The sequence below is a fragment of the Piliocolobus tephrosceles genome, chromosome 9, assembly GCF_002776525.5.
Source record: "Piliocolobus tephrosceles isolate RC106 chromosome 9, ASM277652v3, whole genome shotgun sequence".
Classification (NCBI taxonomy): domain Eukaryota; kingdom Metazoa; phylum Chordata; class Mammalia; order Primates; family Cercopithecidae; genus Piliocolobus; species Piliocolobus tephrosceles.
Window position 1 is genome coordinate 35,536,548 of NC_045442.1, and position 27,951 is coordinate 35,564,498.

Genomic DNA, 27,951 nt, shown 5'->3' on the forward strand with positions numbered 1-27,951 from the left:
TCTTCTATGCAGTTTCAAAGTTTATTAATTAGAGTTTCAAGAATAACAGATAATTACAATACAGTAACATTGTCAAAGCAATGTTACTTTAAGGAACAGAATGCCTGTACACAGGGCTACAGAAGGCTTTCAAAAAAGAATCATCTCCTGAATGAACATGGCTCAAGTATTTAAACTCAATTCTTATCTACTATTCTTATGATACAAAGAGAAAGATAATTTTTAAAGATGGGTAAAAGCTAACAATAGGCAATGGCATTTTTTTTTACCATCAAATATTTATTAAGTGCACATATTGCATTGACATCACTGCTGGGGTAGTAGAAATTATAAAGTAGGGGCCAGGAGCGGTGGCTCACGCCTGTAATCCCAGCACTTTGGGAAGCTGAGGTGGGCAGATCAGGAGGTCAGGAGATCGAGACCATCCTGGCTAACATGGTGAAACCCCATCTCTACTAAAAATACAAAAAATTAGCCGGGCATGGTGGCACGCACTTGTAGTCCCAGCTACTTGGGAGGCTGAGGCAGGAGAATCGCTTGAACCCAGGAGGCAGAGGTTGCAGTGAGCCGAGAGAGTAAAAATGAAGCTTCCCCTTAAGATGTCTCTACCTAATTGGAAAGACTGTTTTCGTGTTGTTTTAAGGGAACATATGTCTCTAACTGCCAAATAAAAGAAAAGCAGTAAATGATAGAAACCAGAGGAGAAAAATATCACTAAGGGCTTGGAATGGGTGAGGAAAATGTCATAAAGTGGGTGGAACTGAGGCTAGGCCTTTAGAAGCAGATATTCAGACATAGAACTGAGGGGAGACATTACAAGTGGAAAGAACACACTCAACATGTGAAGAGGCAAAAAGTCGGAAAGTGCTATTTTGGAGACTCACAGAAACTGGTTGTCTTAGTTCAGGCTGCTATAACAAAGTACCATAGACCGGGTGGCTTAAAAACAACAAAAATTTTTCACAATTCTAATAGCTAGAAGTTCAAGATCAGGGTGCCAGCATGGCCTGGTTCTGGAGCAGGCCCTCTTCTAGGTTGTAGTAGGTTGATTTCCCATTGTATTCTCATATAGCAGAAACACAGAGCAAGCTAGCTCCCTGGCTTCTTCTTGGTTTGTTTGTCTGTTTTTTGAGACAGAGTTTTCGCTCTTGTTGCCCAGACTGGAGTGCAATGGTGCAATCTTAGCTCTACCTCCAGGTTTAAGTGATTCTCCTGCCTCAGCTTCCGAAGCAGCTGGGATTACAGGCATGTGCCACCATGCCAGCTAATTTTTTGTATGTAATAGAGATGGGGTTTCACCATGCTGGTCAGGCTGGTTTCGAACTCCTGACCTCAGGTGAGCCACCTGCCTTGGCCTCCCAAAGTGCTGAGATTACAGGCATGAGCCACGGCACCTGGTCCCTGACTTCTTCCTATAAGGGAAGTCATCTCATTCATGAGGGCTCCACCTTCATGACTAAATTACACCATGAAGGCCCCATCTCCAACACCATGACACTGGGGACTAGATTTCAACATATGAGTTTAGGGGGAACACAAACATTCAGTCCCCAATATTAGTCTGGCTACAGCCAAAGGTTCATTATAGCAAAGCTATTTACTTTGTATAACTACTCTCATACTGAAAGAAAGAATTGAACCATAACTTGCCCACATTAAATTCTACTCCACAATTCAAATAATATCCAGAAATTCCTGTCTTTGATGTCTGACAATGCTTGCTATAGAAACAGTAACAGCTGATAGTATATGTATCAAATCAATCAAATAAATAAATAAATAACAAGCTGTACATTTGTCTGAGATAAAGGCCTAGCCATCGTGGATCTAGATATGGTAACTGGCCTTACTACTACTATAATAATTCCTGGAAAAGATAAGCCCTATCCCCATTACCCTTACCTTTATAGTTTCATTTCCTGGTATGATGTGATATTTCTAGTCTCCTCAAAAGTTTTAATTCAATCCAACCCATACTCTCATCAATAGAACATAGAACCTTACAGGGTTTTTTGTTATTTGATTTTTTGAGACAGAGTCTCATTCTGTCGCCCAGGCTGGAAGTGCACTGGCGCAATCTCAGCTCACTGCAACTTCCGCCTGCCTGGCTCAAACAATTCTCACGCCTCAGCCTCCAGAATAGCTGGGATTACAGGCATATATCACCATGCCCAGCTAATTTTTTATATTTATAGTAGAGATGGGGTTTCCCTCTGCTGGCCAGGCTGGTCTCAAACTCCTGAACTCAAGTAATCTGCCCACCTGGGCCTCCCAAAGTGCTGGGATTATGGGGGTGAGTTGCCATGCCCAGGCAACCTTACAGTTTTGATGACAGAATCAATAATACCTTGAAAAGAAAGGTGAAATACACTATTTCCACCCCACCCTCTAGCTGTTTATTTCACAGCTGTATTAGCAGAACACAACACCTAAAACACTTTCCATTCAAATTGCCCACAAAACTTAGAAGCTGCTCTGCTCTTCTCTCACTTCTTCCCCTCCCCACCTCCTCTAACTTACACACAACCACCTCACTCTGCTGTCCATCTTCCCCAACTGCTGCCCAACAATTCACAGGCTGTCACAGATTGTCAGCACTGCGTTTGGGGACTTGAGAAGTACTCTTGTGGGACAGCACAGTGTGTTAGTACAGCATTTTCCCAGACTCTTTATAGCCAGCTGCAAATTAGTTTCTTCTTTAAAAAAAAAAAAATACTCCTAATAAGACAGGTACAAGGAGATTTCAAATAACCAAGATTAAAACTCACTTTGATTTGCTCTGAGATGCAGGCCTTTTCAGTCATGTACAATGAAATCCTATGTTTCTACTCACATGAGCCATGCAAAACATCCAGAAATACCTAAGACAGTTTTCTGATGCTAACAAAAGCAAAAAGACTAAGAAAAAAACAAATCTAAGGATAATATTGTTCCTCTCTTTTTTCAGTGCCTATAGCTCCTCATCCCTGGATTCTATTTGAGACTACTTTGTTTGAACTCAGCTCTCAACATCAACATTTATTTCTCACTGTGTTTAGCTGCACAAAACTATTTGAGAGAAAATTCGGCAAATCACCAGTATCATGTCATACTTTCCATCCAATTTTTGCAACGTGCGTCAGCAGCACATGAGTATATTTATCTTCTGACAGTTGCTGCGACCAACCCTCTGGTTACCACTAAAGCTATCACCCTACGCATCGGCTGGCCCATTGTCACTGGCCACACAGGAGAGTCAGAAGTTGGAATATACTCAAAAAATCATCAGAGGATGTAAGAAAACCTCTCACAAAACAGCAGGTCATATGAACTTACTAAATTTTCCTTGAAAAAAAAAATTTTTAACTGACAACAAATACCTATAGGGTAATATTTAAAAATTAAAATCAGTTATCTTTTTTCATTTCTAAGTAATTTAATAACATTATTCATTCTGTTTTATACTTTACTATTTAAATGACCACCTATTCTTCCTGAATCAGTTAATCAAACCCTTAAAATAACACTGCATCTTTGCTGCTCACTATATGAATTATAGTGAAGCCAGGGCTTGACAAGAAGGATGTTAATTCTCAGCTGTTACAGTGGAAAGAGACAGACCAAAGCTAGTGATCCAACTTTGAAAACTAATCCCAATATTTAAACAGCCCCTGTTCTCCTCTCTACTATAAACAATAAAATTAAGACAGATAGTAAACAGAAGAAAATCTTCAAAAGACCCCACACCTTTCAGGAAATTGCCACTTTTCAAACTTGTTTTACATGACAGTTACAAAATAAAATGACACTGAAGAAACAAAATACAAGCAAACAAATCTTTAGAGTAAATAGACAGTATTTCTATAAAATATGCATAAGTAAAGGCAACTTACCATATAAGTAACATTTATTTTCTTAATAAAACTCTACAACATGCAGATAGACTGTCTCTGAAGACAAACTGTATAAAAGTTCCTTTCTGACAGACAGCAGCCTCACCTGAAAAACAGTAATAATAAAAGTTATTTTTATAAAAATATAGTTATTTCTTTGACACCTGTCTAGGCACTTAACTTTCATTAACTCATTTTGTAAGTCTGCGTTTAACACAGTGATGTGCTATAGAATGTGCAATGAAGACACACATACAAAAGAACTTTTTAGAAGCTCATCAACCAAACAGAATAAGGAAATGCCATCTTCTGTCATTCTCAGACCTGAGGACAGGAAAGTCTCCTAACCGTCAACAAAAAAAAAGACATAAGACACAAAATAATAAAAATCACAAAAAGACGCCAGGCATGGTAGCTCATGACTGTAATCCCAGCACTGTGGGACGCCAAGGCAGGCAGACCACTTGAGCGCAGGATTTTGACACCAGCCTAGACAACATGGCAAAACTCCATCTCTACAAAAAATATAAAAATCAGCCAAGCATGGTAGCATGCACCTGTACTCCCAGCTACTGAAGAGGCTGAGGTGGGAACATTGCTTGAGCCCAGCAGGTCAAGGCTGCAGTGAGCTGTGATGGCACCACTGCACTCCAACCTGGGTGACAGAACGAGATCCTATCTCAAACACACACACACACACACACACAGAGAGAGAGAGAGAGAGAGAGAGCGCAAGAGAGATACAAACAGATGTTCAACTTCTAGTCATTATTACAGTTTTAATACATGGGATAGCTTATGGAACATGGTGGATACTCAACGAGTATATGCTGGCCAGCTGAATGGCAGATGGATAAAAAATAAAACTCATCAGTTAGCAAAGTAATGCAATATAAACATACTTTGTTTTGCTATCAAACTGGCAAATATTAAAAAAGAGCAATAAGGTTCTGTTTTGCTGAATGTCAACAGAACAGGGCTCAAACACAGTGTAATGGAGGTATACATTTTATTAATATGGAAAGCTGTTAACAATATGTTTCAGAAACTTTTATGTGTCAAAAGACCTTTGACGAGGCAATTCTCCTCTGATAAATTTATCATAAGGAAGTAACTAGACTTCTACAAGGATACTTACTTATTCCAGAACTGTTTGCAATAGTGAAAAATTTTAAACAACTTTAATGTCCACCCATATCAGCCAGGTTAAATAAATTATGGTGCATCCACACTGTAGAAAACTATGTAGATATACAAAACAAAGATCTATAAGATGTATTATTGAGCTGAAAAACAAGTGGAGAATTTATCAAGGAGTTAAATATGAAGAAAACTTTAAAACATTCCTGAAAGATACAAAAGTAGATCTGAACAAATGGAAAGATATTCTTTGTTCTTGGACAGAAATCTCAGCACGAAATAACAGCATTAAAAAGTCAGTTTTCCGTATGTTAACTTATAAATTTAACATAACCCCAATAAAAATACCTGCAAGCTTTTTTATTGAGACAGACAAGCTGATACTAAAGTTCAACAGAAAAATAAACATGCAAGAATAGTCAGGAAAACACTAAAAATTTAAAAAGCTAGCCCCTGATATACTATCAAGCCTTTATAATTGAAACAGTGTGATAATGGTATAGAAAATAGAAAGTCCAGAAATAAACCAAATAGAAATTTCATATATGATAAAGGCAGCATATCAAAGAACACTGGGATGGCCGGGCGCGGTGGCTCAAGCCTATAATCCCAGCACTTTGGGAGGCCGAGACGGGCGGATCACGAGGTCAGGAGACTGAGACCATCCTGGCTAACACGGTGAAACCCCGTCCCTACTAAAAAAAATACAAAAAACTAGCCAGGCGAGGTGGCAGGCGCCTGTAGTCTCAGCTACTCAGGAGGCTGAGGCAGGAGAATGGCCTGAGCCCAGGAGGCGGAGCTTGCAGTGAGCCGAGATCCAGCCACTGCACTCCAGCCTGGGTGACAGAGCCAGACTCCGTCTCAAAAAAAAAAAAAAAGAACATTGGGGCAAAATTGGTCTTTCTATTCATTTTTAAAGAAGCCATACCTCCAAATGGATCAAAGACCCAAATTAACAACTAAAACCACAGAAGTACTAGAAGAAAATATAGGTGAATTATTTACCATGGGTCCAAGGAAAGCCTCTAATTTTAATCCAAAATTCAGATAAAACAAAAAACTCAAAAACTGGACTACATAAAGGTCTAAACATTCATACCCACGCATAAACACTACAAACTGGGAGAAAATATTTGTAACATACATCACCAGTAAAGAGCTAATATTCCTAATATTTAAAAACTCCTGGCCAGGCATGGTGGCTCAAGCCTGTAATCCCAGCACTTTGGGAGGCCGAGACAGGCGGATCACGAGGTCAGGAGATCGAGACCATCCTGGCTAACACGGTGAAACCCCGTCTCTACTAAAAAAATACAAAAAACTAGGCTGGCGCCTGTAGTCCCAGCTACTCCGGAGGCTGAGGCAGCGTAAACCCGGGAGGCAGAGCTTGCAATGAGCTGAGATCCGGCCACTGCACTCCAGCCCGGGCGACAGAGCGATTCTCCGTCTCAAAAAAAAAAAAAAAAACTCCCAACAATTGAGAAAGGGGAGGGGACCAAAAACCTGATGGAAAAATGAAGATATATTTCACACAAAAAGATAAAAAATGACCCTTAAATATATGAAAAGATGTTCAACTTCACTGATAACAAGAGAAACAAACATTAAAACTATACTGAGATACTATTTCTTACCTATCAAGTTAGCAAAAATTAAAAAGCATGCCAACACACTCTGATGATGAGGTTGTGGGGAAACTAACCCTCTCATACACTGCTGATGGGAATTCAAATTCGTACAACCTCTGCATAAAGGCATTTAGCAATATTTAAGAAAACTACATACGCTTTTAACTTCTGGCCCAACCATTCCATTTTGAAAATTTACTCCAAAATACACCTCCAACATACCAAAATACATATGGACATGGTTGTAGTACATTTTGTAAATTCAAAATATTAGAAAGAGCGTAAGAGCACAAGAGTATCTATAGTATGCTACCTTTTGTGTAAGAACGAAAGAAAAATAAGAAAATGTGCATCTATATCCTCAATCCTGAGGGGAAAAAAATGCATGAAGGATAACTGGGGGAATCATTAGACTGGTAGCCTACAGAGGACAGGTTAGAGAAGGGCAGAAAGAATGGGTGACAGTGCCCTGAGTATAAACATTTTTGTGGAGTTCTGACTTTTGGAAACATGTTGATGTTTCACATACTGAAGAATAAATAAGATCAATTAGGATCAAGTGAAAAAGACAGAATACAAATAGAAATAAATGAAGTACACTGTATTTCAAACGAATAACATAACCCCAAGGAGGAGGGAAAGAATGTTAGAGAAGAAAAATTAATCCAAGTAACTTTTGAACATGGTTTTTATATCAGCAAATTCTAATAGAAATATAATGGAGCCACATATATAATTTAACATTTTCTCGTAGTCACATTAAAGTGAAATTAATTTTATTAATATATTTTATCTAATACACTTAAAATATTTCAACACATAATCAACATAAACTATTATTAAATGGCCAGGCGCGGTGGCTCAAGCCTGTAATCCCAGCACTTTGGGAGGCCGAGACAGGCGGATCCCGAGGTCAGGAGATCAAGACCATCCTGGCTAACATGGTGAAACCCCGTCTCTACTAAAAAATACAAAAAAACTAGCCGGGCGAGGTGGCAGGCGCCTGTAGTCCCAGCTACTCTGGAGGCTGAGGCAGGAGAATGGCGTGAACCTGGGAGGCGGAGCTTGCAATGAGCTGAGATCCGGCCACTGCACTCCAGCCTGGGCGACAGAGCAAGACTCTGTCTCAAATAAATAAATAAATAAATAAATAAATAAATAAACTATTATTAAAATACTAGTGAGATACTTCATATTTATTTTGTAGTAAGTTTTCAAATCCAATGTACATTTTATACTTGTGACACATCTCTATTCATGTGGCTAGTAGCTACCGTATTATTACACAGTACAGATTTAGACTACATGTCCTTAGGCTAAAGGAAAAACACTATAAACAAACATTGAATTCTACTTACGAGGTGTCTTTTTAAATGGTGGTATGAGTTAATAATTCTTAAACTATTTTCCTATATTCTTGAATTGAACCAATAAGCAAAAATATGAGTAGTTTCTCATTGTTGGAAATCAGAGCTATAAATATGGAATGAGGAAAGGATAGAATAAACCCTGTAGTGTTGGGTCAGAATCTGAGGTACCTGTATAAACTCACTGCTTTTAATAAAGATACACTACTGTGTGCGCACATACACACAAACACACACACTCCCTCCTCTCACACATACTTATTTCCTAGATGTCAGCTGAGAAGGCCTAGAAGCAATAACAATCGCAACCAGGACATCTAGAGTCCAGACTGTGGCTTTTAAAGTCATTATTAAAAGGAATCAGGGCTTCGAGAAGAAATTCCTTATTCCAAGGCTGGGGCTGGGAAAGTGCAAGATGAGCCTAGAATACATGCTCCATTCTTGACAGTGGCATGTCAAAAGAACTGAAGGGGCTCCCACTGGTCACGTCAGGGACAGTGTCAAAATAAAGTACTATTATAAGTAAGCGTAGAAGGAATAATGGAATTAGAATATCACCACTCAAGAACCATTATGAAAATTAGGCAGAAATCACCAACGGATACTAAAATTAGTGAGCAAAAGTTCAAGGAGTAACAAGATGTTTACAACAAACGGATACTAAAATTAGTGAGTGAAAGTTCAAATAGTGACAGGATATTTACCAAGTCTCTATGTATTTTTTCCACAAAATACTTTAAAATTACAAAGGGACTGTGAATGTGAATTACAAAGAGAATATAATGTCACTAAGCTATACACTTAAAAATGGTCAAAACATAAAAATAAATGATGTATATTTTACCACAAAAAAATTACAAAAGAAAAAATAGTAACAATCAAGTGATCCAAAATCATACTACCATCTTGTGCCTCCTGATATGATGCAAAAGCATAACGATACTTTGTGGTACTCCTGCCAAAAATGAATAACCTTAATCCAATCATGAGAAAACATCAGATGAACCCAAACTGTACATGTTCTACAAAATAACTGTCTTGCACTCTTCAGAAATATCAATGTCGGCTGGATGCAGTGGCTCACACCTGTAATCCCAACACTCTTTGGAAGGCCAAGGCAAGAGGATCACTTGAGCCCAGGAGTTCGAGATCAGCCTGGGCAACACAGGGAGAATCTGTCTCTACAAAAAATAAAAAATTAGCCAGGTGTGGTGGCGGGCGCCTGTAGTGCCAGCTACTCAGGAGGCTGAGGCAGGAGGATTGCTTGAGTCCAGAGTTCAAGGCTGCAGGGAGCCATGATCACACCACTGCACTCCAGCCTGGGCAACAGTAAGACCCTATCTCCAAAAAAAAAGTCAATGTCATGAAAATAACAGAAACTGCACCAGATTAAAGGAAACTAGAGACATGACAATTAAATGCACTCTCATGACCTGGAATTTTCTTTTGCTATAAAGTACAGTGGGCCAATGGGTAAAATCTGAATAAGTCTGTAGGTTACATAATTAACATTAAATCAACGTTAATTTCCTGATTTTGACAACTATCCTGTGGCTTATATAAAAGAATGCCCTTGTTTTTTAGAAAGTACACACTTAACTATTTTGGTATAAAAGGGAGTAAAGTCTACATTTTACTCTCATGAGAGAGAAATAAGAAAGGGAATGTAGTAAAATGTTAACATTTGGGATATTTGGGTGAACTCTCTATACACTCTTGGAATTTTTCTGTGGTCTGAAATAATGTCAACATAAACAGAAAAACAAAGATGTAAGTCAGCACAGTGCTTGGCACATAATGTACAATCAAGCAAATGGGAGTTAGACGTTGTTAATGAGAATATAATCTCTAGGATTCTGTGCAAAAAAATTCTCGACTCAAGAGCCGTATACTTTTATGGTTGGAAAAAATGGGAGAAGGAACAAAATAATACATACAGTATGCCCCATTTAAACATATGTCCACAAATACATAGGCAAATGCATAAACAAAGACTAGAAAAATATATACACTAATCTGTTAATAGTGGGCAGCTCTGGGTAGTGTAATTAAAGTGACTCTTATTTTATTCTTCATGTTTATCACTGTATTCTAGTTTTCCTATAATACAGATGTAACATTTTTGTGGGTTTTCCAATGATGATTTTTAGAAATTAAAGGAATAGCTCACAATCAAGGAAGTTATGACTATTCATTCTCTGTAGCAGTGCCCTCTCTGCAGACCTATGTTTAGTGTTACTGCATTTGAGCAACATATTCTGTTACTCTACCTTTCACATATCAGAAATATAATAATCATGTAATGCTACTGTAATATTATTTCACATAAGAATATTGCAGTTAGGGCCGGGAGTGGTGGCTCACACCTGTAATCCCAGCACTTTGGGAGGCTGAGGCGCGCAGATCACGAGGTCAGGAGATCAAGACCGTCCTGGCTAACACGGTGAAACCTCGTCTCTACTAAAAATACAAAAAATTAGCCAGTGTGGTGGTGCACGCCTGTAATCCCAGCTACTCGGGAGGCTGAGGCAGGAGAATAGCATGAACCCGGGAGGCGGAGCTTGCAGTCAGCCAAGATCGCGCCACTGCACTCCAGCCTGGGCGACAGAGCAAGACTCCGTCTCAAAAAAACAAACAAAAAAAAGAATATTGCAGTTAGTCTTATAGCTGTTTTTCTGTTAAGAGAATGGAATGCACATACGCATATAATTTTGCTTCTCTCCAAAAATTCTACTGAAATAAGTCAATTTGTTTTGTCTTAAAACATAAATCCACAAGGATAGACAGCAGAGAAGAGAAAAAAAAGTAACAAAACTTTGGAAGTTATGTATTGATGAATGTTCAATGTGTAGCAGAACTTAAAAAGCCAAATTCCAAACCAGCAGTAGAGAAAGTTGCCACTCAACCCAATTTACAGTCAGAAATCCTCGTGAAAGTCAGGGACTGGCCATACCAACTCTGGAACTGGAAGTGAAATGCAGGGAGGGCACTGGGTGAAAGGAGCGATCCTGAGATCCCCTCCTCCTCTGTGAAAAAAGTTTGCGATTATCTCTAAAACGTAGAATAGACCATCTGTAGATCAGGGGCTGACTGGAAGTGCAGAGGTCTTTAAAACTGGGTGATTAAGTAAGCATATTGAACCTAAAATCTACTGCCCCACCCCATCCCATACACCAGGTCCCAGAAAAATGCCAACTGTTTTACATTGAAAGGTACCCACAAACACCCAGGACAGTGGATAAAAATAAACACAGACCCACACCAAAGCACATCATTGTGAAACTTCAGAACACTGGGGACAAAGCAAAGATCTAACAAGTTTCCAGTGAAAAGATCCAAACGAAAGAAGAGAGTCCACATAGGCTTAAGACTTCTCAAAAGCAATAAAGGATGAGGAGGAAAAAGAAACTATGCCTTCAAAATTCCAAAGAAAAATATTTCCAATCTAGAATTTTACACTCACCCAAACTATATTAATCAAATGTGAAAACAGAAACCAAAAATATTTTCAGACATGGAAAGGCTCAAAAAATTACCTACCATGTACGCTTTCCTAGAAAGTTACTAGAAGATTGAGAATTTTAAAGTTCTTACAAATTTAGGAAAGACTGATTGTTCGTAACTATAGTAAAAAGTTGCCAAGGACTACTTATACCCATTCCATTGTAAAAACAACTTACTTTTCTTTTACAAGCCAATCAGTGTTAGCTTAGCCCCTTACTTCTGAAAGTTAGCCAATTTAAAGTTAGGGAGAAAGTCACTACAATAAAATACCCAAATGCCAACCAATCGACAATGGTCTCAACCAATTGACAATGGTCTCACCCAAGTAACCATTTGTCTATAGATTATGTTAATCTGCTTCTGCTGCCTCTTAAAATTTTCTAATCCCTGAGCACCACACTCCCCCAAAACACTATATAAAACTAGCAATCTGCTTTGTTCTGGGACATTGTGCCTGATTAGATATTTTAGATAGTGATGGTCTCATCATCCTTTGATAACAAACAAGGAAACAAACCAAAGCAAAGAAGAGGTAAGATATAGAAAACAAGACATCCAACACAAGAGAGAAGTGAAGGAATACTAGTGAATGGGACTCTAGGATGATAACTGTGCACCAGCAGCAGAAAGCAACCAATCCAGATTGAAGCTATGTGAGAGGGCAGGCATGCTGGAGGCTGTCATCCTCATGCTGTCTGGCATGGTATCATCTTTTGAATCCAACACAACTACTAGAGGATGTGCTCCACCTAAGCAAGAGGTAAATGAAGCCTAAAGAAGATAGGAGTTCTAACAATATTCGGAGAATCAAACCCAGCAGAGAAAAATCTAAGGATAACAACAAGGGGAAATCATACTAGGAAAAGAGCAATGCAGCAGGTCAACAGAGTAGGCTTCAATTGTAGGACACTGGAAGTCTCTAGAAGAGAAATTTCCAAGAATTAAAAAAAAAAAATTCTAACTGACAGATTACTGTGATTGACCTTGTGGAAAACTGCACCGAGGGGCTATTTAAGACACTATCTGCAAGTAAAATTTGCACAGGCATAGTAATGTAAACATAACATTATTAGACTTAACCAAATATTTTAATAGAACTAAATTAAGAAGCTAGGGAGAAGCAGTAGTGGAGATGGTATTTAATAACACTAAAACTTTCTCTACCATAATAGAAACTCCATATATAATAAAAAAAACTGGTAAATCAAAAGATAGCATTGTACATACATTACTTTTAGATACAGAGATAGGTTGATGCCAGAAGAAATAGCTTAAGAAGAAATAGCCTATTAACTGTTAAATTATTAACAGTTAATAAAAAATTAACTGTTATCTACCCTGTATCCTCTAGGGAGAGGACTAGAGAGAACAGGAAGTGGTGAGACAAAAACTACTCACTATATTTTGTTATAAAACCTTTTTTCACTATTGGACTTTTTAAAACATGTCTATTTTAAACTCTACATATATTGATAAAATATTTTAAATTATTTTTAAATTTTTTTTTTGAAAACCCAAATAGCACCATACAAACTTCAGTCTTCATCATTCAAAAACATGTCTACAGAAAACATTTTCAACTGAAAGGGACAGAATATCCTACAGAAAAAGTTTCCTTTTTGTTAGAAGATCTTTGTATTTCTAATACTGAAAGAGCATAAACACACAAAATATAGAAGCTTTAAAAATAAAAAAAAATTTAAGCAAATAATTACCAATTCAGTAGACAGTGAAGATTCACGAATTGTAATACTAGAAAGATTATAGGTCTGACCTTACTTACAAATTCATTAATGATCAGGAGACAGTGCAAATAACACATTTAATTAAATTTGCTCATTTATCTATTTTAGGAAGTATAATTAACAGCAGTGAAACAGAGTAGTAATATAAAAGGACAGAGACAGATTAAAAACATTGGCCAAAGAAACAACCAAATTGGAGAGTATTTACCAAATAGAATACTGGGTAAAATTACAGGCTTAAAACAACAGAAGAGGGTTATCAGCAGCTTATTTACCATCAATTTTACTTCACACTGTTGTCATATGAAATAGTTTTGGCTAACACTAATGTTAAATGGGGGGATGTGTACACACACATGCACATAAACACATACATATGTATACATACAAATTTTTTATGAGACACTGATAATCCTAATTAAGCAAGGATTCATGAAGAGATTACACCCTAAAAACAACATACTGTTGATGCAATTTGACAAGAATGAATTTGTACTTATAGTTCAATAATTATAAAAACTCTATCAAGAATAACCAATAATGAATTAAACTGTCCTAAAGACAATTAACTGTTATCTACCCTGTATTCTTCATCTAGCTACACTGGGATTATTCTCACTGTTCCTGCTCTTTATTTGAATGGCCAGGCACTGACCATTCAAAATAAAGTCTACATTTCCCAGTCTCTTCAGCAGCAAGGTGTGGCCATGTGACTAAGTTTGACCAACGGAATATGAGCAAAAGTAGTATACATGGAACTCCCTAATCCAAAAATCTATAATGCTACAAAATCTAAAATGTTCTAAGTGTCAAAATGATGCCACAAGTGAAAAATTCCACTCCTGATCTCATGTGACAGGTTGCAGTCACAATGCAGACACCCAACACATAGTTTATTCAGTGTCCCCAAGGAAAGAAAGACCCTCCCAGCCCCCATCAGCTGCAATATATATCTGCACACACCCGGATTCCTCTACACAAGCATCCCCACAATGGGAAATAAAACGACACGTGTATACGCCAGATACACCAACTGTAGGCTCCCCACAATGCCTCACATGGGGCCAAGATGTACTGCATTACTATTACTCACTATGCTCTTTCTTTCTTTCTTTCTTTCTTTTTTTTTTTTGCTTATTCTCTGCTCTGTAGTATAACGATATGGTTGAAAGTATCAAAAAGGTCTGCATGATATCCACAGAGTAATGCACACATTCCAAAATTGAAAACAATGTGAAACCATTCTCTGGATCTAAGCATACTGGATAAGGGACACTCAACCTGTAATATATAATTTCCAGGAAGTATCCTTAAAGGAAGCGATATGTGTTCTTCTCTTTCTCCTTCTGATGACTGCAATGTACGTGAAATAGCTGAAGTTAGTAGCTCTCTTAGACCCTAAAGTGTCTTTGGAAAATAACAGAATCCGAGCACCGTGGGGAAATGTGACACCATGGCAAACCACATGAGTCCTAAACTGACTACTTCTGGAATTTCTAACTCAACAGACGTGAACTTCTATCACATTTAAGTCTCTGGTACTTGGTTGCAACTAAATCTAATTCCAATTCATATAACCTCTACACTAATATATGTGGCCTTATTTTCCTTCTTTCTCTAAACAATCTCTCTCTACTCTTTTACTGGCTCCTTTTCTGCCTCCTGCACCCTTACTATGGGTATTCCCTAATTCTTCATCCTTAGTCTTTTCTGCTCTTCTCTAAGGTTCAGGCCAAATATTCTTAAAAAAACATCTCTACGTCTCATCTATTGAGCTCCAATTTTATATTCAGCTGCCTATCATTCCACTAGTATGCGACATAATTATATAGGAATATAACTAATTTTTAAAACAAAATAGATAAACAGACAAAGTGGTGGTAGAAACAATAATAGTAGTCGTGGTGGTGGTAATAGCTAATATTTACTGAGCTCTTAGTATTTGCCAGTCATTGTTCTCAGAGCCAATCCTCACAACAATCCTACAAAGTAAAGTTTTATCACCATCTCCATTCTACAAATGAGAAAATGAGGCCTAGACAAATTAAATAAATTGCTCAAGACACAATGTACTAAAGAGATCATTCAAACCTAGGTCCCCAGAACCCATCCTCTTAACCAGCACACACTAGACCTTCTTCCAAAGTACTATCACATATTCTTCCAGTTCCAAAATGGCAGCATAGAAGCAAGCTGGCTTCATTCAACTGCCCCACAGAAAACCAAAAGCAAAGTGCTGAGATTATCACCAGCAATGTCCCAGAATTCAAAAATGAGGAGGAGACAGTCTCAGGGCCATGGAGAAGTGAGAAAACCTAAGCAGGAAACAAAAACCAAACTTCCATAACCATGATGCCCTTTTCCCCAACATGCTGAACACCAAGAATGCAGAAAACTCCCCCCCCCCCCCCGACTCACAATCACTATACTGGAAAAAGAGAATCAGGTGGACAACCAGCTTCCTTCCCACCATCTTAGGATCTCTGGCAGGAGACCTGTCCCTGTCTCAAATTACAGGAAGTGTTGGGAGTATGTAAAGGAAGAAGTATCCCTGAGGACAGCCAGAGACAAAGAGGGGAGGGCGGACTACTATTCCCAGCCCTAGAAATTCTGCTCTGTGACTCCAAATCAAAACAGCTGTTCAGCAGCACCACACTGTAGGAGATTCATTCCACAAGTCACCTGGGCATGAACCCACAGCCAGTCTTCCCACACTACTGGAATATCTCCTGTGGGACGCCCCCATGCAGGAGGGGCAGCATATTGACTGGTTACTAGAACCAAGGCAAACCTGGGCTTAAGGTGCCAGCTGGTGCCGAAAAAGAGGCAGCAATCTAGCAGGAAAAAAAAAGAAAAGAAAAGAAAAAGAAAATCAAGAGGTATATTATAAAGAATCACTAAGCAAACACATACTAAAAACCAAAACAAGTAGATCCAAACATGGGAGCTTGCAAAACAGAAAACAAGGCAGAAAGAAAAGACTGGAACAAAGAACTATCCTTCAATGCAAAGATAAAGATGTACATCCACAAGAAAAAACAGCAAACAGGGAACCAAGGCCTCTTCGAACAGCAAAGCGAGGAACCAGTAACTGACCCTAGCAAGACAGCAATTTGGGAACCCTCTAACCAAGAATTCAAAATAGCCATTTTAAGGGAATTTGGCGATCACCAAGATAACATAGAAAAGCAATTCAGAAATTGATTGGAGAAATTTAACAAAGAGATTGAAATAGTACAAGAAATCAAATCTTGGAACTCAGAAATACATTTGTGAACTGAAAAAGTCATTAGAGGCTCTCAACAGCAGAAAGATCACACAAAGGAAAGAATCAGTGAACTTGAGAGGCTATTTGAAGATACACAATTAAAGGAGAAAAAAGACCAGCGCTGCCAAGTATAAAATGCAAATGTTAATAGATCTTAAGGGAGAGACAGACTGCAATAGAGTAACAGTAGGGGACTTCAACACTCCACTCTCAGAAAAGGACAGATCATCCAGACAAAAAAATCAACAAAGAAACATCAGAGTTAAACTATACACTAGAACAAATCAGCCTGACATTTCTAGAACATCCAAGTGCACAGAATACACACGCTTTTCATCCGGATATGGAACATTCTGCAGAACAGACTATATCTTAGGCCACAAAACAAGTCTGAACAAATTCAAAAAAGCAGAAAGCATGTGAAGTTATCTTTTCTGACTACAAGGGAACAAAACTAAAAATCAGTAACAAGAGGAAGTTCAGGAAACACAAACACATGGAAATCAAGTAACACCTGAATGATCAATGAAGAAATTAGAAGGAAATTTAAAAATTTCTTGAAACAACAAAAATGGAAATATAACACACTACAATCTATAGAATAAAGCAAAAGCAGCAGTAAGAGGGAAGTTATAGCAATAAATGCCTACATCAAGAAAGTAGAAAGACTTCAAATAATCTAATAACATGCCTCAAGGAACTAGAAAAGAACAAACCTAACCCAAAATTAGTAAAAGGAAAGAAATAATAAAGATCAGAGCAGAAAGAAATAGAATTTAGACTACAGAAAATCAACAAAATAAAAAGTTGTTTTTTTGAAAAGAGAAACAAAATCGACAAAACTTCAGCTAAACTAAGAAAAAAGTGAAGACACAAATAAAATCAGAAATGAAAAAGGAGACAAAACAAGTGAGACCATAAACACAAAGAATCATTAGAGACTATTTTAACATCTATATGCCAACAAATTAGAAAACCTGGAAGAAATGGACAGATTCCTGGACAAATTCCTGGACACATACAACCTATCAAGATTGAACCATGAAGAAAGAGAAAAACTCAACAAACCAATAAGGAATAGCCAGATTGAAGCTGTAATAAAAAGTCTCCCATTAAAGAAAAGCCCAGGACCTGATGGATTCACTGGTGAATTCTACCAGACATTCAAAGAATACCAATTCTGCTCATAATCTTCCAAAAAACTGAAGGAGAGGGAATACTTCCCAACTCATTCTACAAGGCCAGCATTACCCTGATTCCAAAACCAGTCAAGGACACAACAAAAAAAGAAAACTATGGGCCAGTATCACTAATGAACATAGACGCAAAAATACTAGAAGACCAAATTCAACAGCACACTAAAAAGATAATTCCCCATGATCAAGTGGGATTCATCCCAGGGAGTCAAAGATAGTTCAACATGTGCAAATCAATAAACATGACACATTAACAGAACCAAGAACGAAAAACCCTATGATCACTTTAATAGATGCTGAATAAGCATTCAATAAAATCTAATATCCCTTTATGATAAAAACCCTCAGCACATTGGGTATAGAAGGAATATACAAAATAATAAAGGCTATATATGACAAATCCACAGCTAATATCACACTGAACAGGGAAAAATTGAAAGCCTTTCCTCTAAAATCTGGAACAAGACAAGGATGCCCACATTTACAACTTTTATTCAACATAATACTGGAAGTTCTGGCCAGAGCAATAAGGCAAGAGAAAGAGACAAAACAATTGGAAAGGAAGTCAAATTGTCCCTTTTTGCAGACAAAATGATTTATATATAGAAAAACCTAAAGATTCCACCAAAAAATTCTTAGAACTGATAAATTCAGTAAAGTTGTAGGACACAAAAATCAACATACAAAAATCAGTAGATTTATATATGCCAATAGCAAACAATCTGAAAGAGAATTCAAGGAAGCAATCCCATTTACGATAGCTACAAAGAATCAGTTTAACCAAAGAAGTGAAAGATCTATACAAGAAACATTATAAAACACTGATGAAAGAAACTGAAGTCGATATCAAAAATGGAAAGATATTCCATGCTCACGAATTAGAGGTAGTAACACAATTAAAATGACAATACTACCCAAAGAATGTACAGATTCAACGCAATCTCTATCAAAATACCAACGATATTCTTCATAGAAACAGAAGAACAAACACAAAAATTATACAGAATCACAAAAGAACCTGAATAGCCAAAGCAATCCTGAGCAAAAAGAAGAAAACTGGATGTATCACACTATCTGACTTCAAATTATACTACAAAACTCTGGTAACCACATCAATATGGTATCAGAATTAAAACAGACACACAGACCAATGGGACAAAATAGAGAATCCAAATATAAATCCATACATTTAAAGCCAATTTATTTTTGACAAAGGCACCAAGAACATAAAATGGGGAAAGAACACAGTCTCTTCAACAAATGGTGCTGGAAAAACTGGGTAACTATATCGAGAATAATGAAACTAGGACCTATGTTTCACTGTATACAAAAATCAAATCAAAATGGATTAAAGACTTAAATGTAAGGCCTGAAACCATCAAACTATTAGAAGAAAACATTGATGAGTTGCTCCAGGACATTGATCTAGGCAAAGATTTTTTGTGTAAGACCTCAAAAGCACATGCAACCCAAACAAAATAGACAAATGGAACTAAATCAAGCTAAAAAGTTTCTGCACAGCAAAGGAAACAATCAAAGTAAAGAGATAACCCATAGAATGGAGAAAATATTTGCAAACTATCCATCTGGCAAAGGATTAATAACGAGAATATATGAGGAGTTCAAACAACTCAACAGCAAAAGAACAAATAAATCAGATTGATTTAAAAACAGGCAAAAGATCTGAATAGATGTTTCAAAAGATGACATTCAAATGGCCAACAGGTACATGAAAAAAATGTCCAACATCACTATTCATTAGAGAAATACAAATCAAAACCACAATGAGATGTAATCTCACACCAGTTAAAATGGCTTTTATAAAAAAGGCAGGGCGTAACAGATGTTGGTGAGGATATGGAGAAAGGGGAACACTCCTACACTGTTGAAAGGAATGTAAATTAATACAGCCACTATGGGGAACAGTATGGAGGTTCCTCAAAAAATGAAAAATAGAATCATCATATGATCCAGCAATTCCACTACTGGATATATATTCAAAAGAAAGGAAATCGATATATTAAAGAGACATCTGGACTTCCATGTTATTTTTTTGCAGCACTATTCACAATATCCAAAATATGAAATCAACCTAAGTGTCCCTCAATGGATAAATGTAGGAAGAAAAAATGGTACATATACACAGTAGAATATTATTCAGCCATGAAGAAGAATGAAATTGGGAGTCTCTCTGAACCTATTCTGGCTCAGAAGGTTGCCCCGATAAAAATAATTTAAAAATAAAACAAAAAATGTTTTAAGGAATGATATCCTGTCATTTGCAGCAACATAAATGGAACTAGAGGTCATTATGTTAAGTAAAACAAGCCAAGTTCAGAAAGACAAATATGTGTTCTCACTTATACATGGGATCTGAAAAGCACATGTCTTGAAGACAGAATGTAGACTGGTGGGTACCAGAAGCCAAGAAGTGTGGATGGGGAAGATAAAAAGAGGTTGATTAATGGGTACAAACATATAATTTGATAGAAGAAATACAACCTAGTGTTTGACAGATCAGTAGGATGACTAAAGTTTACAATAATCTATTACATATTTCAAACGTTTTTAACAAAACAAAACACAACTATGTAAGGTGATGGATATCCCTATTCACTCTTATTAGATCTTTACAAATTATATAAATTTATCACATGTACCCCCCACCAAAAAAAATGGGTGAATTGTATAGTATGCAAATTATTTGTCAACAAAGCTACAACCAAAATAAGATGCTATCACAGCTTAAGACTTTTAGTGTCCCCAACAATCACAAGTCATTAAAATATCCTCCATAGTAATAAATTTGATGTTTCCGCAGATTAATTTTTAGAAACTGCCAATTATTACCTAGGAATATGTATGGTAAATAGAGGACCAAGTAAGATCATATTCTTTTGAGCACAAGGGATATGACCATCAAGTCATGAGAATGGCTTTCTTTTTTTTTTTTGAGACGGAGTCTCACACTGTTGCCCAGGCTGAAGTGCAGTGGCACAATTTCAGCTCACTGCAACCTCCGCCTCCAGGGTTTAAGTGATTCTCCTGCCTCAGCCTCTCGAGTAGCTGGGATTAGAGGTGCGCGCCACCACACCCAGCTAATTTTTGTATATTTAGTACAGACAGGGTTTCACCATGTTGGTCAGGATGGTCTCAATCTCCTGACCTCGGGATCGGCCTGCCTCAGGCTCCCAAAGTGCTGGGATTACAGGTGTGAGCCACTGTGCCAAGCGAGAATGGTTTTCTTATGTGGCTCTACAGGTTGTAAAAGCAGTTTCAAAAGACAAATTCCAGAGAACATTTATTTGCTAGAATAAATGCATGTCCCCAAAAACATTACTTTAAAAGGGGCAGCATTCATCTAGGTGAATAAATTTTTAAAGCACCAGACTTTTAAAACTACCACTTAAATAACCTAATGCCTAAAACTGAATATATTAGAAATTGAACTTGTTATCTTTCTCCAAGACCTATCCGAGATCCTTTCCCAATGCCACTATCAATGACACAGTATGCTTGATATGTCAGGCTCAAATTCTGTGGTATTCTGACTCCCAGTTCTAACCCCTTGTCTTACAAACAAGAGGTATCATGTTTTCTATTTGTACATTATTTCTATTTCCACATTATTCCACAGTACAATTGAAATACTGTACTCTTCAGTAACTCCCTCTACTTAAGTTTATCAAACATACAAAGTTGCCAAGGCAGCCTTAGTCAAACGGTTTTCATTACATGACTCTCAGCAGAAGTCCTGCCACCTACTGGATCAAATTTAAGTTTTTCAGCCTAGCCTTCAATATTGTCCCTTAATTCTCCTTCATTACCCGATACACATACAAACTTAACAAATCATATCTCCTCACTACTCATCAGTAAAAATCATTCTATTTGTGGAATACTGTTAAGATCGCTTGTTCGTCTCACTCAGTTCACATACTGTACTCATTCTTGCTCCCAACTTCACATCATTCCTTCCAGAGTTTTCTTCTGTCCCCTCCAGTCAATTTGTTACTCTTTCATTTCCTTCAAGATCCTTCTGTTCCATTAGGCCTAAATAACCTGACATAAATACTGCTGTATTTTGCACTCCTCAACCTAGAGATCATTCAGTAGTAGAAATGGAAGAATCTCAAAGATAGACCAGACTAGGACTTCTTTTGTGTATGAATAATGTTCTAAGCAGGGGGTTAACTTTCATAAGACTGTGGTGTCAAATACTTTGGAAATCTGACAGCTGACACATGGAAGCCCAGAGGTATCCTATAACTTGCCCTAGTTTTCAGTTTGGCAAGGACAAAGCCAGAATTTGAATCCCAGTCTCCTAGGTTCCCATTCAAAACGAAGACAAATCTAAAGATTACTGCCCCGGCTGGGCACGGTGGCTCACACCATAATCCCAGCACTTTGGGAGGCCAAGGCAGGCAGATCACGAGGTCAGGAATTTGAGACCAGCCTGGCCAACATGGTGAAACCCCACCTCTACTAAAAATACAAAAATTAGCCAGGCGTGGTGGTGCGCCCCTGTAATCCCAGCTACTCAAGAGGCTGAGGCAGAAGAATTGCTTGAACCCGGGAGGCAGAGGTTGCAGTAAGCCGAGATCACACCACTGCACTCCAGCTCTCGGTGACAGAGCAAGACTCCATCTCAGAAATAAATAAATAATACTGCCCAGTAATATAATTCATACCACATTCCACATTTTTGTTTTTGTAGAGATGGGTCTCACTATGTCACCCCGGCTGGTCTCAAACTCCTGAGTTCAAGCAATCTTCTCGTTTTGGCCCCCCCCCACAAAATGCTGGGATTACTGAGCCACTGTCCCAACCCATTATATATTTTTTAAAGCAGGATACAAAGTTTATATATAACAGCAAGAGATTCCAGTTTAAGTATGTGTGTGTACTACGGTAACAGACACACAGAAAATAGAATGGGGTAATAAACCCCAATGGTAACAGTTACTTCCAGGGGTGAAAATATGGTTGTATTTTCCAAATCCTCTATAATGAATACATGTGAACTATTAATGTGTTTAATTACAAAGTACTGCCCTAGACCCTGGTTGGAATATTTTATAATGTATGGTCATATACTGAATTTATGACAGTACTAATAACTCAAAAAGTTAAAACTACCTGATGTTATGAAGTCAAAGATACACTCCTCAACCTTGATTTTAATGTTTTCTCTCCACTGAGGGGGGCAAACTGCAAGTTAATAAACTGGCAGCCAAGATCTTATCCTAGTTTTTGAAGCACTGTCCCTCACCAAAGTGTTAGAAGCAATGAAAAGTTTCAGGATACCCAAGGAAGCAAACAAGAAACACAGTACAAAAAAGAAATACTATGGCAAAAAGGGAAAGAACAGCAATGTCACAGTGACAATACCAGAGGCAAAAACCAAGAACTACATGGCTCCAGGAGCTTGTCAACTCTGGTACTTAATTTAAATCACTGCTTCTCACACGAAGGATCAAGAGGCACAAAAGTCACTACAAATTCTGAACGTATTGAGAGATGGTCACAAGTTTGAAACAGTTATGTGGGATGGTAAGAGAGAATTACTGATCATATAAACAAATCAAGACTATTTATTTTCCTTCTGGATCTTCTCCTGAAATGAAAATGTGAAATGAAAGCACAAAAGTTCTGGGAAGATTCATGTGATAAAAAAAAGTTCAGAACTACCAAAACAAGTTAATAAACTCATCTTTTCCTAACACTAGGTTTTTAATTGCAGTTCAAAATCCCTAATCCAAAACTTGTGGGACCAGACAAGATTCAGAAATCAGAAATTTTCAGATTTAGAAAAGGTTAATATGGTAAATGTTCCATATGTCACAAAATATTCCAACCAGGGTCTAGGCAAAATACTTTGTAATTAAACACATTAATATTTTTTCTTCTTCTATTTTTGTGTTTGTTTTTTGGAGACAGAGTGTTACTCTGTGGCCCAGGCCAGAGTGTAGTGGCATAACCTCAACTCACTACAATCTCTGCCTCCCAGATTCAAACGATTCTCCTGCCTCAGCCTCCTGGGTAGCTGAGACTACAGGCACATGTTGCCACATCCGGCTAATTTTTGTATTTTTAGTGGAGACGGGGTTTTGCCATGTTGGCCAGGCTAGTCTCGAACTCCTGACCTCAAGTAATCTGCCGGCCTCAGCCTCCCAAAGTGTTGAGATTATAGGCGTGAGCCACCACACCTGGTCTACCTTTTTTTTTTTTTTTATTGAGACAGAGTCTCACTCTGTCACCCAGGCTGGAGGGCAGCAACGCGACCTCCACTCACTGCAACCTCCACCTCCTGGGATCATATGATTCTCGTGCCTCAGCCACTCGAGTAGCTGGTACTACAGGCACATGCCACCACGCCCAACTAATTTTTATATTTTTAGTAGAGACACGATTTCCCCATGTTGGCCAGGCTGGTCTTGAACTCCTGGCCTTAAATGATCCGCTTGCCTCAGCCTCCCAAAGTGTGGGGATTACAGGTATAAAAAAAGAAAAAAGAGAAAAAAAGAAAAGAAAGAAATTATGAACCTGAAACTGATTACATCTCAGAGGTGAGATCATGAGTTGATTTTGTTTCTTTCCTGATTTTCTAAATTGTCTGCAGTGAACATGTATATCATTTACAAAACAAGACTTGTTTTATTAAATGGGGGTGAGGCAAGACCCAAGTATAAAAACTGACCAACTTGCAAATTCAGTTAAAAAGAAATAATAAGATCTTGTTCAGAGCTTAAAAGCCAAGAAAAGAATTTAAAATAGCTTTAGGTTTAGAAATTTTTACCAGTACAAATTTTTTAACTAAACACCATTAGCAGTAGGGAAAAACCCTTACTTTCAATAGAACATTTATTCACTGACATTTAAAAAGTGATAATGTTTTATTAACTCATTTTTTAACTTGCTACCTCCCACCCCCAAAATGTTTTTCTCACAGTATGACTCTGACACTCCTGTGAGAAGCGGATCCCATGTAACTGTCACTCACTCCTTGAATCTGGCAAGCTTGTGATACCACAGAACTTCTACGGCTTGGTCACAAAAAGTAATGCAGTTTCTACCTGGTTCTCTCTAGATGCTCAGGTGTAGAAAACAGCCACCATGCTGCAAAGAAGCTCAAATTAGCCTATCTGGGTAGGTAGGTGTTCTGAGGGACAACCAACATCAATCACCAGGCATGTGAGTGAAGAAGCCTCCAGGTTCTAAGTACCAGCCATAAAGTCACCACCAGCTTTTGAATCTTCCCAGCTAAGGCTTAAGCAAGCCATCTGTGCAGAAACTGTCCTGTCTGAATTCCAACAGATCCATAGCACAATCAAATGGTTGTTTTATACCATTATGTTTTGGAATGGCATGTTACAAACACAACAAAAGGTAACGAGAAAAAAAGTGCCCTTTCCCAGTTCGGTAGCTTTATATTACACACACACACACACACACACCACCCCTAAAATCAAGTTTTTCTCAACTTTAAGGAAGGTCCAATCCAATGTGCAATTTGGCAGACCTGTTTAAATAAGACAGTTTCTACTTAGGAGGCTTAACAATTTATCTCAAATATACCCTGAATACCTATGATATGTAAGATACTTTGCTAGATTCCTAAGACACAAAGATGAGTAACATATAGTCTGTAGTTAAAAGTTTACAAATCTAGGGAGAGAAAAAAAATGGGTACACAAATAGTTTATGAAAGTACCTAAGTGCCAAAACAGGATTATAAAGTGTTAACTCTGCCACAAATAGTTATAGCATCATTTTGGACTTAAAAACAGCATTTGGGTCCTTTAGGAAAGTAGATGGGCTTTAGTAAATGCCTAGGAAAAGGAAGACTGGAAAAAAAAATGAAAAATGTGGGCCTCGTTATATGTTATGTTTATAGAGTGTGAGATTATGAGTGTTTTCTGTTGTCCTTTTAAATTTACCGTATTTGCTATGTTTTCTATAGTAAGTTATGTATTAGATTTTTTTGAGGGAAAAAATAATATTAATCTTAATTTTTTTAAAAATGTGTTTAAACTACACTTGAGAGGTCATTTAAGTAGTTAACAGGTAATACATAAATTGGCTTGATATTTGCATGCTGAATATGCAAAATAAATTTAGTATTTAAGGAAAAATGCTAGTGTAATAAAAATTTCATAAGTATGTTACTTGATTTACTATTAATATCTGCTTATTTTCCCTTTCCTAGCCAACTATATTTACATGTTCTTCTCAAACAACAAACACTCAATAAGCTCTCCATCTTGGTCATGACATTCACTCTTTCTGTCTCCCTCCCTGTATCTGTCTGTCCTCATTTCTAACTCTGCCCTTCTCTTTACATCTCAGATTACCCTGCTTTCTAACTCTGCCTAGGTGACTGTCCCGCTCCGTGTTTTTCACTTCTCTGTCTCTGACTAACCTTCCTCTCTCTCTGCCTATTGCATGTGTCTCTATGACTATGTGTGTAGCTGTCTTTGAACGCCTCTCTTGGATTCTGCCTTTCTGACTCTCCCTGTTATCCACCTCATTTTCAATACATTCTTGCTGTTTAATTTCCTTTTAATATTTATAAACAAGCAGAGCTGGTTTTATTAACCCTATTTTAAAGATAAGAAAACAGAAACAGGACTACTGGCATAAAATTTGAGAAGTCAGGATGTAAATCCAAGTGCTTCCCTTCTTTCTTTAATACTCTTCTGGCATTCCATGGCAAAGAACTTGAAACAGCACAACTGCAAGCCCACAGTAACACTACACACATTCAGATTCTTTTCTAAGAGACAAATATGATATTAAGGAGTGCTACACACCTTTTGCCCACATTATTCAGTCTGCACAGGTTAAATGGTCATGAACTGTTAGCCATCTGCCTATCCCAGAAATCCATATCATCATGTTCAGTTTGACCTCTGTTATTTGGAAACCTCACGATACTAGACACTAGAATCTATTTTCCAACAGTGCTCCTCTTCTTCTGTTTTTGTCCCTAGTCCCAACCCAGCCACATTTGGCATTAAAAAAAAAAAAAAAAAAAAAAAACAAGAAGGACAACAAATACTAATAAAACTGAAGGGTGAATTTTATTAAGAGAAAAGAAAATTCTCTCCAAATGCAGGCTTACTACTGCTGAGTAACACCCTATAACTTTTCCTCTATCTAATGCTTTGACAACTGGAATTTCTCTGTAATTCAATAAGCTCTTAGGAGTTCCCCAAGCTTCATCCATCCTGCTGGGATCATTACTGGATAACTCTAAGTGTTTTCTGCACTAGCTAAGAGCACATTTCCTTGTGGGTAGCACAACAGAAGGAGGGTACTCCTTCAAGACATGAATAGCCTAGTTCCATTTCTTCTCACTTCTCCTATAGGTGAGAAGTCTACAACAAATACAATTCAACAACTAAAAGAAATGTCTAAATTATAAACTTAGGTTAGTGGAGTTGTCAAAGATCATCCTACAGGTCACAAGTTTTATACACAGTGTGAGGGCTAATCATATATTTATATAAGCTAATGAAAAATCTATATTTTTGCTTCTGGCACTAGTTCATTTACTTATGTCTAATGAGTTGCATGAGGGCCAAATAAAAAATATACCAGTCTTTTCTTTCATTCTCTTGAGATTATTTGTGAATAGTTAGCTTATGGAGCTAATGAGGACAAGGTCACAGACTCAAACTCCATGCTGGCCAATTAGCTTTGCTGTGTGTTTCTAGATTCCATGGTCACAGTCAACAACCTTAACCTTGGCTAAGAAACATACTGATCATTGAAGCATTAGGGGAATGAATATAGATGTATCAACAAAATCCATACCTTTCAGAAAAAATAATACAAATTAAAAATAGTAATAACACCACCACTCCAATCTCTAATATTATACTAAACCTGACTAATATGTGCCTCATTCAAATAATCTTTAACCTTTTCAACCATGCAGGGTTAGTCTAATCTGTCTTACAGATGATGAGAAACTCAATTCAGAATGATCATATGAACCAAAGTTACATCTAGTGAGCCTGGATTCAGACCTTGGTCTGTCTTGACTCCAAAGCATAGGTTACTGCCACAATGCTACATGGCCTCTCCAGAGTGCACCTCAGTGACCTAGGACGATCAACAAAATGTTCCTATTCAGAACTAGTCAGCACACTCATTACTGAGCATCCACTATGCATAGTCACACACTATAGCTGAGAATTAGTATACTTTCCAAAAATTCCTTTTA

The 27,951-nt window shown here is 37.6% G+C and overlaps 1 protein-coding gene across 5 annotated transcripts in view; it reads right to left on the minus strand.

The window, feature by feature from the left end:
- R3HCC1L (R3H domain and coiled-coil containing 1 like) overlaps positions 1–27,951 on the minus strand; it is a 104,694-nt gene that overhangs the window by 72,787 nt on the left and 3,956 nt on the right. For all 5 annotated transcript variants that reach the window (XM_023206364.2, XM_023206361.2, XM_023206358.2 and 2 more), the window contains one exon: positions 3,873–3,978. The gene's annotated coding sequence lies outside the window, so the exon portion shown is untranslated. The remainder of the gene's footprint in view (positions 1–3,872; positions 3,979–27,951) is intronic.